A 17,801-nucleotide genomic window follows, 5' to 3' on the forward strand; every position below is an offset into this window, starting at 1 on the left:
TTGGACAGATGATGCATAACAATAATAAAAATCTGTAATAAGCTCATCAGTTGACTATGTCTCATGAAAAACATTTTTCAGAGCATATAAATGTGAGAAAACTGAAAATTACATTGAAAAGACTGCAAAATTCCATGGCTTGAAATAGTTAAACGTTAATAATTTTCACAAATCTTGTCCAATATTTGTGAAATTCGGACAGATGATGCATAACAACAATCAAAATCTGTGATAAGCTCATCAGTTGACTGTGTCTCATGAAAAAGATTTTTTTTTTGGACAATTAATTTGTGAAAACTGAAAATAACACTGAAACGACTGCCAAATTCCATGGCTTAAAATAGTAAAACGTTAATAATTTTCACAAATCTTGTACAATATTTGTGAAATTTGGTTAGATGATGCATAACAATAATTAAAATCTGGGATAAGCTCATCAGTTGACTGTGTCTCATAAAAAAGATTTTTTTGGACGATAAAATTGAGAAAACTGAAAATGACATTGAAAAGACTGCCAAATTCCATGGCTTAAAATAGTTAAACGTTAATAATTTTCACAAATCTTGTCTAATATTTGTGAAATTTGGATAGGTGATGCATAACAACAATAAAAATTTGAGATAAGCTCATCAGTTGACTGCGTCTCATGAAAAACATTTTTCAGAGCATATAAATGTGAGAAAACTGAAAATGACATTGAAACGACTGCCAAATTCCATGGCTTAAAATAGTTAAATGTTAATAATTTTCACAAATCTTGTCTAATATTTGTGAAATTTGGATAGATGATGCATAACAACAATAAAAATCTGTGATAAGCTCATCAGTTGACTGTGTCTCATGAAAAATATTTTTTTTGGACAATAAATTTGAGAAAACTGAAAATAACACTGAAACGACTGCCAAATTCCATGGCTTAAAATAGTTAAACGTTAATAATTTTCACAAATCTTGTCTAATATTTGTGAAATTTGGATAGATGATGCATAACAACAATAAAAATCTGTGATAAGCTCATCAGTTGACTGTGTCTCATAAAAAAGATTTTTTTGGGGACGATAAAATTGAGAAAACAGAAAATGACATTGAAAAGACTGCAAAATGCGGTGCCTAAAAATAGTTAAACGTTAAAAATTTGGACAGATGATGCATAACAATAACTAGAGGATCAGAGAGGCGATACCGCCTCCGAATATTGTACCACCAGCTGGAGTAAGCGCATTCGTATAGACCCCCACATACACAAAATAAGGGACACAGCCACCAGTCTTGTGCTTGACAAGCTGTAAAAATGCAATCAACAAGAATTTTCAAAATATGCAAAAAATATATATAACTAAAAATGGTACAATCAAAGTTTAGTTCATCGTAAGGTAGGTCAAAGGTCAATTTCAAGGTCACAGTAAATTGCCAGTATATGACTTCCTATTCAACTTCAATAGTAACTATGGACCTATCTCTGCCAGGTTTGGAGTTAAAAGAGAAAGAAATAAGCAGAGTTCAGTAGGTCAAAGGTCAAGTCAGGATATGACTTCCTATTCAAGTTCAATAGTAACTATGGACCTATCTCTGCCAGTTTTGGAGATAAAAGGGAAGCAAAATTTGCAAAGTTCAATTCATGGTGAAAAGTAGGTCAAAGGTCAATTTCAAGGTCACATTTAGATTGTCAGTGTATGACTTCCTATTCAAGTTCAAAAGTAACTATGGACCTATCTCTGCCAGTTTTGGAGATAAAAGGGAAGCAAAATTTGCAAAGTTCAGTTCATGGTGAAAAGTAGGTCAAAGGTCAATTTCAAGGTCATAGTAAGATTGCAAGTATATGACTTCCTATTCAACTTCAATAGTAACTATGAACCTATCTCTGCCAGTTTTGGAGATATAAGGGACTAAATGTTATAATTTTGGAGTTACCATAATGTGCCATAAATTTCCTACAGAAAAAATTAATTAAAATAAAGACAAGGTCAGTTTGGTCAAAATTCTTGAGATGGGAGGTGCTCTGAAGTTCCAGATGTTCAAATTTTATGAAATAATGTCATTTTTGACCACAAGTTGTCTGCTTTGCCAAGCTTTATGTTTTATTTTTCTGGAGTTCAAAATTTATTATCCATTACCGTACTACACATTTTGCTTTCACCACCAATATGTACTTTTTGATACAGCGTAACTTTCGAGATAAAAGGGAAGCAAAATTTGCAAAGTTCAGTTCATGGTGAAAAGTAGGTCAAAGGTCAATTTCAAGGTCACATTTGGATTGCCAGTATATGACTTCCTATTCAAGTTCAGTAGAAACTATAGACCTATCTCTGCCAGTTTTGGAGATAAAAGGGAAGCAGAATTTGCAAAGTTCAGTTCAAGGTGAATAGTAGGTCAAAGGTCAATTTCAAGGTCACATTTAGATTGCCAGTATATAACTTCCATTCAAGTTCAATAGTAACTATGGACCTATCTCTGCCAGTTTTGGAGATAAAAGGGAAGCAAAATTTGCAAAGTTTAGTTCATGGTGAAAAGTAGGTCAAAAGTCAATTTCAAGGTCACATTTAGATTGCCAGTATATGACTTCCTATTCAAGTTCAATAGTAACTATGGACCTATCTCTGCCAGTTTTGGAGATAAAAGGGAAGCAAAATTTGCAAAGTTCAGTCCATGGTGAAAATTAGGTCAAAGGTCAATTTTAAGGTCACATTTAGATTGCCAGTATATGACTTCCTATTCAAGTTCAATAGAAACTATAGACCTATCTCTGCCAGTTTTGGAGATAAAAGGGAAGCAAAATTTGCAAAGTTCAGTTCATGGTGAAAAGTAGGTCAAAGGTCAATTTCAAGGTCACATTTACATTGCCAGTATATGACTTCCTATTCAAGTTCAATAGTAACTATGGACCTATCTCTGCCAGTTTTGGAGATAAAAGGGAAGCAAAATTTACAAAGTTCAATTCATGGTGAAAAGTAGGTCAAAGATTAATTTTAAGATCACATTAAGATTGCCAGTATATGACTTCCTATTCAAGTTCAATATTGGTCTTATCTCTGCCACTTTTGGAGATAAAAGGGAAGCAAAATTTGCAAAGTTCAGTTCATGGTGAAAAGTAGGTCAAAGGTCAATTTTAAGATCACATTTAGATTGCCAGTACATGACTTCCTATTCAAGTTCAATAGTAACTATGGACCTATCTCTGCCAGTTTTAAAGCTAAAAGGGAATCAAAATTTGCAAAGTTCAGTTCATGGTGAAAAGTAGGTCAAAGGTCAATTTCAAGGTCATAGTAAGATTGCCAGTATATGACTTCCTATTCAACTTCTCTGGACCTATCTCTGCCAGTTTTGGAGATATAAGGGACTAAATGTTATAATTTTGGAGTAACCATAATGTGCCATAAATTTCCTACAGAAAAAATTAATTAAAATAAAGACAAGGTCAGTTTGGTCAAAATTCTTGAAATAGGAGGTGCTCTGAAGTTTCAGAAGTTCAAATTTTATGAAATAATGTCATTTTTGACCACAAGTTGTCTGCTTTGCCAAGCCTTATGTTTTATTTTTCCGAAGTTCAAAATTTATTATCCATTACCGTACTGTACATTTTGCTTTCACCACCAATATGTACTTTTTGATACAGCGTAACTCGAAAACTGTATGGAATACAAAAAAACGGAGACCACTATCAGTGTTGGGCTTTACATGCTCTACAAAATGCAAAAAAGAATGGGTCTCTAGCATTAACGGTTCCCGAATTAGAGACAGTTTTCAGTTTCGGCATCTTAAGGCCGCTACTCCCGTGAAAATGCACCGATTGACCCCAAATTCACGGAGATGAAAGATGACCTGAAGGGTAACACTTTCCAATAATATTATTGGTTAAGTCTGTGTGGTGTCTGAATAACAGGGCAAAAAAAATTTTTTTCGTAAAAAATTTCCTTTTTTTTGAAAATTTTGGCCCATTTGACCTTGAAGTAAAGGTCAAAGGTCAAATCCAAGGGTATATTTGAAATCTACACATATGACTTTTGGAAAAAGAAATTTTTCCCATAACTCCTTCCGTAGGGTAGATAATAAGCATTTAATTTTGCCATTTTGTGACAAGGGTGCATTGCAATGAGTGCCACACCCAGACCCCAATACCGACAAAGCCCAAATTTTACGTGGAACGAGTTGAGATTATAAATGACCTAAATCCATGAGATGGGTAAGGGGGCCCTTACCCGTCTAGGAGGAGAAGCGGTAACGGTAGCCGGCGGAACGATCCGGACAGGACCGAAACCATGTATACCCATTTAAGACATCTCCTTTCTACCAATACCAGATGCAGATTCCTCCTTATAATCGGTTTCTGGAATAGGGTTTAGCACACCATTTTACAATGTCCTAAAGCTTGCCATATATCATCTATTGTACACATGGATGAGACATAGCATTGCTCTTGCTGTTTTCTTTTGCTGTCTGTTTTTTCTATAGGAATTAGCCCTGACCAGACAGGAAGAATCAGTTCACCAAAAAAGCCATCACGCTGTATGGAAAAGGTCACCTGGAAAAAGAACAATATGTTTGATAAAAGTGAAAATTTAATTCTAAAAATTGACAAATTTCCCACACTAAAATAGTTGAACAATAATTTTGATAAACTTAACCTAAATAGTTGACTATGTCTTATAAAAAGGATATTTTCAGAACATATAAATTTGAGAAATACTGAAAATGACATTGAAAAGACTGCCAAATGCAGCGCCTTAAAATAGTTAAATGTTAAAAATTTTCACAATTCTTGTCCAATATTTGTGAAATTTGGACAGATGATGCATAACAATAATAAAAATCTGTGATAAGGTCATCAGTTCACTGTGTCCCATGAAAAACATTTTTCAGAGCATATAAATGTGAGAAAACTGAAAATGACATTGAAAAGACTGCCAAATTCCATGGCTTAAAATAGTTAAACGTTAATAATTTTCACAAATCTTGTTCAATATTTGTGAAATTTGGAGAGATGATGCTTAACAATATTAAAAATCTGTGATAAGCTCATCAGTTGACTGTGTCTCATGAAAAATATTTTTTTTGGACAATAAAATTGAGAAAATTGAAAATGACACTGAAAAGACTGCAAAATGCAGTGCCTTAAAATAGTTAAACGTTAATAATTTTCACAAAACTTGTTCAATATTTGTGAAATTTGGACAGATGATACATAACAATAATAAAAATCTGTGATAAGCTCATCAGTTGAATGTGACTCATGAAAAAGATTTTTCAGAGCATATAAATGTGAGAAAACTGAAAATGACATTGAAAAGACTGCCAAATTCCATGGCTTAAAATAGTTAAACGTTAATAATTTTCACAAATCTTGTCTAATATTTGTGAAATTTGGACAGATGATGCATAACAAAAATAAAAATCTGTGATAAGCTCATCAGTTGACTGTGTCTCATGAAAAAGATTTTTTTGGACAATAAAATTAAGAAAATTGAAAATGACACTGAGAAGACTGCAAAATGCGGTGCCTTAAAATAGTTAAACATTAATAATTTTCACAAGACTTGTTCAATATTTGTGAAATTTGGAGAGATGATGCTTAACAATAACAAAAATCTGTGATAAGCTTAACAGTTGACAGTGTGTGATAGAATTGTAGTTGATTGACATTTTGTATGCGAAGAGTGAGAATTATCTACAATATTTTTTTTTCAATTTCACAACATCTAATTAGACTCACATTATACATCAAATATTATGATTTGAGTTTGTTTGTGTAAGAGGTGACAAATTACCCATAATTTTCCTCTGGAAAAGAACATATACCCATTTAAGACATCTCCTTTCTACCAATACCAGATGCAGATTCCTCCTTATAATCGGTTTCTGGAATAGGGTTTAGCACACCATTTTACAATGTCCTAAAGCTTGCCATATATCATCTATTGTACACATAGATGAGACATAGCATTGCTCTTGCTGTTTTCTTTTGCTGTCTGTTTTTTCTATAGGAATTAGCCCTGACCAGACAGGAAGAATCAGTTCACCAAAAAAGCCATCACGCTGTATGGAAAAGGTCACCTGGAAAAAGAACAATATGTTTGATAAAAGTGAAAATTAAATTCTAAAAATTGACAAATTTCCCACACTAAAATAGTTGAACAATAATTTTGATAAACTTAACCTAAATAGTTGACTATGTCTTATAAAAAGGATATTTTCAGAACATATAAATTTGAGAAATACTGAAAATGACATTGAAAAGACTGCCAAATGCAGCGCCTTAAAATAGTTAAATGTTAAAAATTTTTACAAATCTTGTCCAATATTTGTGAAATTTGGACAGATGATGCATAACAATAATAAAAATCTGTGATAAGCTCATCAGTTGACTGTGTCTCAGAAAAACATTTTTCAAAGCATATAATTGTGAGAAAACTGAAAATGACATTGAAAACACTGCCAAATTCCATGACTTAAAATAGTTAAAGGTTAATAATTTTCACAAATCTTGTCTAATATTTGTGAAATTTCGATAGATGATGCATAACAAGAACAAAAATCTGTGATAAGCTCATCAGTTGACTGTGTCTCATAAAAAAGATTTTTTTGGACAATAAAATTGAGAAAATTGAAAATGACACTGAAAAGACTGCAAAATGCAGTGCCTTAAAATAGTTAAACGTTAATAATTTTCACAAAACTTGTTCAATATTTGTGAAATTTGGACAGATGATACATAACAATAATAAAAATCTGTGATAAGCTCATCAGTTGAATGTGACTCATGAAAAAGATTTTTCAGAGCATGTAAATGTGAGAAAACTGAAAATGACATTGAAAAGACTGCCAAATTCCATGGCTTAAAATAGTTAAACGTTAATAATTTTCACAAATCTTGTCTAATATTTGTGAAATTTGGACAGATGATGCATAACAAAAATAAAAATCTGTGATAAGCTCATCAGTTGACTGTGTCTCATGAAAAAGATTTTTTTGGACAATAAAATTAAGAAAATTGAAAATGACACTGAGAAGACTGCAAAATGCGGTGCCTTAAAAAAGTTAAACATTAATAATTTTCAAAAGACTTGTTCAATATTTGTGAAATTTGGAGAGATGATGCTTAACAATAACAAAAATCTGTGATAAGCTTAACAGTTGACAGTGTGTGATAGAATTGTAGTTGATTGACATTTTGTATGCGAAGAGTGAGAATTATCTACAATATTTTTTTTTCAATTTCACAACATCTAATTAGACTCACATTATACATCAAATATTATGATTTGAGTTTGTTTGTGTAAGAGGTGACAAATTACCCATAATTTTCCTCTGGAAAAGAACATATACCCATTTAAGACATCTCCTTTCTACCAATACCAGATGCAGATTCCTCCTTATAATCGGTTTCTGGAATAGGGTTTAGCACACCATTTTACAATGTCCTAAAGCTTGCCATATATCATCTATTGTACACATGGATGAGACATAGCATAGCTCTTGCTGTTTTCTTTTGCTGTCTGTTTTTTCTATAGGAATTAGCCCTGACCAGACAGGAAGAATCAGTTCACCAAAAAAGCCATCACACTGTATGGAAAAGGTCACCTGGAAAAAGAACAATGTGTTTGATAAAAGTGAAAATTAAATTCTAAAAATTGACAAATTTCCCACACTAAAATAGTTGAACAATAATTTTAATAAACTTAACCTAAACAGTTGACTATGTCTAATAAAAAGGATATTTTCAGAACATATAAATTTGAGAAATACTGAAAATGACATTGAAAAGACTGCCAAATGCAGTGCCTTTAAATAGTTAAATGTTAATAATTTTTACAAATCTTGTCCAATATTTGTGAAATTTGGACAGATGATGCATAACAATAATAAAAATCTGTGATAAGCTCATCAGTTGACTGTGTCTCAGAAAAACATTTTTCAAAGCATATAATTGTGAGAAAACTGAAAATGACATTGAAAACACTGCCAAATTCCATGACTTAAAATAGTTAAAGGTTAATAATTTTCACAAATCTTGTCTAATATTTGTGAAATTTCGATAGATGATGCATAACAAGAACAAAAATCTGTGATAAGCTCATCAGTTGACTGTGTCTCATAAAAAAGATTTTTTTGGACAATAAAATTGAGAAAATTGAAAATGACACTGAAAAGACTGCAAAATGCAGTGCCTTAAAATAGTTAAACGTTAATAATTTTCACAAAACTTGTTCAATATTTGTGAAATTTGGACAGATGATACATAACAATAATAAAAATCTGTGATAAGCTCATCAGTTGAATGTGACTCATGAAAAACATTTTTCAGAGCATATAAATGTGTGAAAACTGAAAATGACATTGAAAAGACTGCCAAATTCCATGGCTTAAAATAGTTAACCGTTAATTATTTTCACAAATTTTGTCTAATATTTGTGAAATTTGGATAGATGATGCATAACAACAATAAAAATCTGTGATAAGCTCATCAGTTGACTGTGTCACATGAAAAAGATTTTTTTGGACAATAAAATTAAGAAAATTGAAAATGACACTGAGAAGACTGCAAAATGCGGTGCCTTAAAAAAGTTAAACATTAATAATTTTCAAAAGACTTGTTCAATATTTGTGAAATTTGGAGAGATGATGCTTAACAAAAACAAAAATCTGTGATAAGCTTAACAGTTGACAGTGTGTGATAGAATTGTAGTTGATTGACATTTTGTATGCAAAGAGTGAGAATTATCTACAATATTTTTTTTCAATTTCACAACATCTAATTAGACTCACATTAAACATCAAATATTATGATTTGAGTTTGTTTGTGTAAGAGGTGACAAATTACCCATAATTTTCCTCTGGAAAAGAACATATACCCATTTAAGACATCTCCTTTCTACCAATACCAGATGCAGATTCCTCCTTATAATCGGTTTCTGGAATAGGGTTTAGCACACCATTTTACAATGTCCTAAAGCTTGCCATATATCATCTATTGTACACATGGATGAGACATAGCATTGCTCTTGCTGTTTTCTTTTGCTGTCTGTTTTTTCTATAGGAATTAGCCCTGACCAGACAGGAAGAATCAGTTCACCAAAAAAGCCATCACGCTGTATGGAAAAGGTCACCTGGAAAAAGAACAATATGTTTGATAAAAGTGAAAATTAAATTCTAAAAATTGACAAATTTCCCACACTAAAATAGTTGAACAATAATTTTGATAAACTTAACCTAAATAGTTGACTATGTCTAATAAAAAGGATATTTTCAGAACATATAAATTTGAGAAATACTGAAAATGACATTGAAAAGACTGCCAAATGCGGCGCCTTAAAATAGTTAAATGTTAAAAATTTTCACAATTCTTGTCCAATATTTGTGAAATTTGGACAGATGATGCATAACAATAATAAAAATCTGTGATAAGGTCATCAGTTGACTGTGTCCCATGAAAAACATTTTTCAGAGCATATAAATGTGAGAAAACTGAAAATGACATTGAAAAGACTGCCAAATTCCATGGCTTAAAATAGTTAAACGTTAATAATTTTCACAAATCTTGTTCAATATTTGTGAAATTTGGAGAGATGATGGTTAACAATATTAAAAATCTGTGATAAGTTCATCAGTTGACTGTGTCTCATGAAAAAGATTTCTTTTGGACAATAAAATTGAGAAAATTGAAAATGACACTGAGAAGACTGCAAAATGCGGTGCCTTAAAATAGTTAAATGTTAATAATTTTCACAAAACTTGTTCAATATTTGTGAAATTTGGAGAGATAATGCTTAACAATAACAAAAATTTGTGATAAGCTTAACAGTTGACAGTGTGTGATAGAATTGTAGTTGATTGACATTTTGTATGCGAAGAGTGAGAATTATCTACAATATTTTTTTTCCAATTTCACTACATCTAATTAGACTCACAATAAACATCAAATATTATGATTTGAGTTTGTTTGTGTAAGAGGTGACAAATTACCCATAATTTTCCTCTGGAAAAGAACATATACCCATTTAAGACATCTCCTTTCTACCAATACCAGATGCAGATTCCTCCTTACAATCGGTTTCTGGAATAGGGTTTAGCACACCATTTTACAATGTCCTAAAGCTTGCCATATATCATCTATTGTACACATGGATGAGACATAGCATAGCTCTTGCTGTTTTCTTTTGCTGTCTGTTTTTTCTATAGGAATTAGCCCTGACCAGACAGGAAGAATCAGTTCACTAAAAAAGCCATCACGCTGTACGGAAAAGGTCACCTGGAAAAAGAACAATATGTTTGATAAAAGTGAAAATTAAATTCTAAAAATTGACAAATTTCCCACACTAAAATAGTTGAACAATAATTTTGATAAACTTAACCTAAACAGTTGACTATGTCTAATAAAAAGGATATTTTCAGAGCATATAAATGTGAAAAAACTGAAAATGACATTGAAAAGACTGCCAAATGCGGTGCCTTAAAATAGTTAAATGTTAAAAATTTTTACAAATCTTTTCTAATATTTGTGAAATTTGGAGAGATGATGCATAACAACAATAAAAATCTGTGATAAGCTCATCAGTTGACTGTGTCTCATTTAAAAGATTTTTTTGGACAATAAATTTGAGAAAATTGAAAATGACACTGAGAAGACTGCAAAATGCGGTGCCTTAAAATAGTTAAACGTTAATAATTTTCACAAAACTTTTTCAATATTTGTGAAAGTTGGAGAGATGATGCTTAACAATAACAAAAATCTGTGATAAGCTTAACAGTTGACAGTGTGTGATAGAATTGTAGTTGATTGACATTTTGTATGCGAAGAGTGAGAATTATCTACAATATTTTTTTTTCAATTTCACAACATCTAATTAGACTCACATTAAACATCAAATATTATGATTTGAGTTTGTTTGTGTAAGAGGTGACAAATTACCCATAATTGTCCTCTGGAAAAGAACATATACCCATTAAAGACATCTCCTTTCTACCAATACCAGATAAAGATTCCTCCTTACAATCGGTTTCTGGAATAGGGTTTAGCACACCATTTTACAATGTCCTAAAGCTTGCCATATACCATCTATTGTACACATGGATGAGACATAGCATTGCTCTTGCTGTTGTCTTTTGCTGTTTTTTCTATAGGAATTAGCCCTGACCAGACAGGAAGAATCAGTTCACCAAAAAAGCCATCACGCTGTATGGAAAAGTTCACCTGGAAAAAGAACAATATGTTTGATAAAAGTGAAAATTAAATTCTAAAAATTGACAAATGTCCCACACTAAAATAGTTGAACAATAATTTTGATAAACTTAACTTAAACAATTGACTATGTATAATAAAAAGGATATTTTCAGAACATATAAATTTGAGAAATACTGAAAATGACATTGAAAAGACTGCCAAATGCGGTGCTTTAAAATAGTTAAACGTTAATATTTTTCACAAATCTTGTCCAATATTTGTGAAATTTGGAAAGATGATGCATAACAATAATAAAAATCTGTGATAAGCTCATCAGTTGACTGTGTCCCATGAAAAACATTTTTCAGAGCATATAAATGTGAGAAAACTGAAAATGACATTGAAAAGACTGCCAAATTCCATAGCTTAAAATAGTTAAACGTTAATAATTTTCACACATTTTGTCTAATATTTGTGAAATTTGGAGAGATGATGCATAACAACAATAAAAATCTGTGATAAGCTCATCAGTTGACTGTGTCTCATGAAAAACATTTTTCAGAGCAAATAAATGTGAGAAAACTGAAAATGACATGGAAAAGACTGCCAAATCTCATGGCTTAAAATAGTTAAACGTTAATAATTTTCACAAATCTTGTCTAATATTTGTGAAATTTGGATAGATGATGCATAACAACAATAAAAATCTGAGATAAGCTCATCAGTTGACTGTGTCTCATGAAAAAGATTTTTTTTTGGACAATAAATTTGAGAAAACTGAAAATAACACTGAAACGACTGCCAAATTCCATGGCTTAAAATAGTTAACCGTTAATTATTTTCACAAATCTTGTTCAATATTTGTGAAATTTGGACAGATGATGCATAACAACAATAAAAATCTGTGATAAGCTCAACACTTGACTGTGTCTCATAAAAAAGATTTTTTTGGACAATAAAATTGAGAAAACTGAAAAAGACATTGAAAAGACTGCAAGTTGCGGTGCCTTAAAATAGTTAAACGTTAATAATTTTCACAAATCTTGTCTAATATTTGTGAAATTTGGACAGATGATGCTTAACAATAACAAAAATCTGTGATAAGCTCAACAGTTGACAGTGTGTGATAGAATTGTAGTTGTTTGACATTTTGTATGCGAAGAGTGAGAATTATCTACAATATTTTTTTTTCAATTTCACAACATCTAATTAGACTCACATTAAACATCAAATATTATGATTTGAGTTTGTTTGTGTAAGAGGTGACAAATTACCCATAATTGTCCTCTGGAAAAGAACATATACCCATTAAAGACATCTCCTTTCTACCAATACCAGATAAAGATTCCTCCTTACAATCGGTTTCTGGAATAGGGTTTAGCACACCATTTTACAATGTCCTAAAGCTTGCCATATACCATCTATTGTACACATGGATGAGACATAGCATTGCTCTTGCTGTTGTCTTTTGCTGTTTTTCTATAGGAATTAGCCCTGACCAGACAGGAAGAATCAGTTCACCAAAAAAGCCATCACGCTGTATGGAAAAGTTCACCTGGAAAAAGAACAATATGTTTGATACAAGTGAAAATTAAATTCTAAAAATTGACAAATGTCCCACACTAAAATAGTTGAACAATAATTTTGATAAACTTAACTTAAACAATTGACTATGTATAATAAAAAGGATATTTTCAGAACATATAAATTTGAGAAATACTGAAAATGACATTGAAAAGACTGCCAAATGCGGTGCTTTAAAATAGTTAAACGTTAATATTTTTCACAAATCTTGTCCAATATTTGTGAAATTTGGAAAGATGATGCATAACAATAATAACAAGGCAGCAAAGCTGTCAAATGTACAGACAAAAAACAGGAAATAACTATGATCAAAATAGGCTACTGTCAATTCTGATGCAAAAATACATTATGTTAAACTGCAAATTCAACATCAAATTTTAATTATCCTCAACAGGTAATACCAATGTAATTAAAATATGTGACAAGTTTACACTTTGAAAATGTATAACTTCCAGAAAAAGAAGTCACTTAGTCTGCTTTTCCAACTCAGACTGCATTTTAGTCCTGTATTTCTTTTTTGAAAGTTTGGCAATCATAAGTAACATGGTTTTCCCATAATGGTCATCATGGCGGCAGCACCCAAAATTGTGTTTTCTTCTATTCTGATGCAATATTACATAATGGTTAACAGCATAATGACCGTCAATTTTTAATAATAAAATATACGTATCATGGATTTTCAGAAAATGTGACTAGCATGGGTCTTCAGGCCCATGGAACTTCAAAGTCACAACTTGAAAATGCCAAAATGTAAACGAGACAGCACTGTTCTGAAATGTTCTTTTTCATTTTTAACAATTTTTAACATAAAACAAAATTAACAGTTTTCTGCCGTTTTTATATGATCAACTAAGAAAATTGATGAGATGGGAAAAATATCAACAGAGCAGTGTTAAATGTCCAATCTCTTCCATTCTGAGATTCTGAACATAGTGAATGATTGAATCTGACAAACTGCAATGATATGAGTTTATTTCCATTTTTGAAACTTTATTACACAATACACGATAACAAGTTTACCATCATTTTCACATAATCAACTAATAATGTTGTAAAATTGCAGGAAATGCCAAACAAACACTTTTACGTATCTTATTAGTTCAATAATGAAACTGTTTACATGCCTAAGAATTAAATCTGAGGAAATGTGAAAAAACTGCATTTCTTTAAAATAATGGCCCGATTATGCTGATTTTTTAACTCAACCTGCGTTTTAGCAGGAATGACCACTCCTGTGAGTTTAATGACAATTGGCCTATCTGTTTTTCTTATATTGTGTTTACAGTGTTGCATATATGCTGAACAATGAAAAAACCGCATAACTACTAAAATAGTGGCCCGATCATGCTGATTTTCGAACTTGACCTGCGTTTTAGTAAGATTGATTACTCCTGTGAGTTTCATGACAACAGGCCTACTGGTTTTCCTTAAAATGTGTTTACAAGGTTGCATATATGCTGAAAAGTGAAAAAACAGCATATCTTCTACAATAATGGCCCGATCATGCTGATTTTCGAACTTGACCTGCGTTTTATGAATATTCATCAGCTCTGTAAATATAAAGCCAAAAAGTAAAACTGCCTTCCACTTATCGTGTTTACAAGGAAAGTGCACGGCGACGGCATCGGCATCGCCATCGGCGACGACAGACGCAGGTGATGGCAATATGTACAGACACATCTGTGTCTGTACATAAAAATCTGTGATAAGCTCATCAGTTGACTGTGTCCCATGAAAAACATTTTTCAGAGCATATAAATGTGAGAAAACTGAAAATGACATTGAAAAGACTACCAAATTCCATAGCTTAAAATAGTTAAACGTTAATAATTTTCACACATTTTGTCTAATATTTGTGAAATTTGGAGAGATGATGCATAACAACAATAAAAATCTGTGATAAGCTCATCAGTTGACTGTGTCTCATGAAAAACATTTTTCAGAGCAAATAAATGTGAGAAAACTGAAAATGACATGGAAAAGACTGCCAAATCTCATGGCTTAAAATAGTTAAACGTTAATAATTTTCACAAATCTTGTCTAATATTTGTCAAATTTGGATAGATGATGCATAACAACAATAAAAATCTGAGATAAGCTCATCAGTTGACTGTGTCTCATGAAAAAGATTTTTTTTTGGACAATAAATTTGAGAAAACTGAAAATAACACTGAAACGACTGCCAAATTCCATGGCTTAAAATAGTTAACCGTTAATTATTTTCACAAATCTTGTTCAATATTTGTGAAATTTGGACAGATGATGCATAACAACAATAAAAATCTGTGATAAGCTCAACACTTGACTGTGTCTCATAAAAAAGATTTTTTTGGACAATAACATTGAGAAAACTGAAAAAGACATTGAAAAGACTGCAAGTTGCGGTGCCTTAAAATAGTTAAACGTTAATAATTTTCACAAATCTTGTCTAATATTTGTGAAATTTGGACAGATGATGCTTAACAATAACAAAAATCTGTGATAAGCTTAACAGTTGACAGTGTGTGATAGAATTGTAGTTGTTTGACATTTTGTATGCGAAGAGTGAGAATTATCTACAATATTTTTTTTTCAATTTCACAACATCTAATTAGACTCACATTAAACATCAAATATTATGTTTTGAGTTTGTTTGTGTAAGAGGTGACAAATTACCCATAATTTTCCTCTGGAAAAGAATATATACCCATTTAAGACATCTCCTTACTACCAATACCAGATGCAGATTCCTCCTTACAATCGGTTTCTGGAATAGGGTTTAGCACACCATTTGACAATGTCCTAAAGCTTGCCATATACCATCTATTGTACACATGGATGAGACATAGCATTGCTCTTGCTGTTGTCTTTTGCTGTCTGGTTTTTTCTATAGGAATTAGCCCTGACCAGAGAGGAAGAATCAGTTCACCAAAAAAGCCATCACGCTGTATGGAAAAGGTCACCTGGAAAAAGAACAAGATGTTTGATAAAAGTGAAAATTAAATTCTAAAAATGGACAAATTTCCAACACTAAAACAGTTGAACAATAATTTTGATAAACTTAACCTAAACAGTTGACTATGTCTAATAAAAATGATATTTTCAGAACATATAAATTTGAGAAATACTGAAAATGACATTGAAAAGACTGCCAAATTCCATGGCTTAAATTATTTAAACGTTAATATTTTTCACAAATGTTGTCCAATATTTGTGAAATTTGGACAGATGATGCTTAACAATAATAAAAATCTGTGATAAGCTCATCAGTTTACTGTGTCCCATGAAAAACATTTTTGAGAGCATATAAATGTGAGAAAACTGAAAATGACATTGAAAAGACTGCCAAATTCCATGGCTTAAAATAGTTAAACGTTAATAATTTTCACAAATCTTGTCTAATATTTGTGAAATTTGGACAGATGATGCATAACAACAATTAAAATCTGTGATAAGCTCATCAGTTGACTGTGTCTCATGAAAAAGATTTTTTTTGGACAATACATTTGAGAAAACTGAAAATAACACTGAAACGACTGCAAAATTCCATGGCTTAAAATAGTTAAACGTTAATAACTTTCACAAATCTTGTCTAATACTTGTGAAATTTGGATAGATGATGCATAACAACAATAAAAATCTGTGATAAGCTCATCAGTTAACTGTGTCTCATGAAAAAGATTTTTCAGAGCAAATAAATGTGAGAAAACTGAAAATGACATTGAAAAGACTGCCAAATTCCATGGCTAAAAATAGTTAAACGTTAATAATTTTCACAAATCTTGTCTAATAATTGTGAAATCTGGAAAGATGATGCATAACAATAACAAAAATCTGTGATAAGCTCATCAGTTGACTGTGTCTCAAAAAAAAAGATTTTTTTGGACAATAAAATTGAGAAAACTGAAAATGACAATGAAAAGACTGCAAAATGCAATGCCTTAAAATAGTTAAACGTTAATAATTTTCACAAATCATGTCCAATATTTGTGAAATTGGGACAGATAATGCATAACAGCAATAAAAATCTGTGATAAGCTTATCAGCTGACTGTGTCTCATGGAAAAGATTTTTTCAGAGTATATAATTTGGAGAAAACTGAAAATTACATTGAAAAGACCTGCAAATTCCATGGCATAAAATAGTTAAATATTAATGATTTTGACAAACCCAGTCCAATACTTGTGAAATTTGTACAAATGATGCTTAAAATCAATAAAAATCTGTTCTAAGCTTATCAGCTGACTGTGTGTAATAGAAGTGTAGCTCATTAACAATTTGTATGAGAAGAGTGAGAATTATCAAAAACATTTTTTTTTTCAATTTCACAACATCTAATTAGCCTCTTATTTAACATCAAATGTTATGATTTGAGTTTGTTTGTGTAAGAGACGACAAATTACCCATAATTGTCCTCTGGAAAACAATATATACCCATTCAAGACTTCTCCTTACAACCAATACCAGATGCGGATTCCTCCTTACAATCAGTTGCTGGAATCGGAGTTTAGCACACCATTTGACAATGTCCTAAAGCTTCCCACATACCATCATGAGACATAGCATTGCTCTTGCTGTTGTCTTTTGCTGCCTGTTTTTTCTATAGGAATTAGCCATGACTAGACAGGAAGAATCAGTTCACCAAAAAAGGTCACCTGGAAAAAAAACAATATATTTGAAAAAAGTGAAAATTTTAAAAATTGACAAATTTCACAGACTGAAATAGTTAAACATTAAGAATTTTTATAAAGTTAACCTTAACAGTTGACTGTCTAATAAAAGGATATTTTCGGTACATATAAATTTGAGAGAACTGAAAATTACATTAATAAGACTTCCATATTCCATGGCTTAAAATAGTTAAACGTTAATAATTTTAACAAACCTCGTCCAATGTTTGTGAAATTTGTACAAGTCATGCATAACAGCAATAAAAATCTGTGATAAGCTCATCAGTTGACTGTGTCTCATGAAAAAGATTTTTCAGAGCATATGAATTGGAGAAAACTGAAAATTACATTGAAAAGACTGCCAAATTCCATGGCTTAAAATAGTTAAACGTTAATAATTTTCACAAACCTAG

At 31.4% G+C, this 17,801-nt stretch overlaps 1 long non-coding RNA gene across 1 annotated transcript in view; it reads left to right on the forward strand.

The window, feature by feature from the left end:
* The window catches only part of LOC147761272 (uncharacterized), a 96,466-nt gene that overhangs the window by 74,377 nt on the left and 4,288 nt on the right, over positions 1 to 17,801 (forward strand). The window lies entirely within an intron of this gene.

The sequence above is a fragment of the Lingula anatina genome, chromosome 6 (genome assembly GCF_051362555.1).
Source record: "Lingula anatina isolate TDL-2025a chromosome 6, LinAna3.0, whole genome shotgun sequence".
Classification (NCBI taxonomy): Eukaryota; Metazoa; Brachiopoda; class Lingulata; order Lingulida; family Lingulidae; genus Lingula; species Lingula anatina.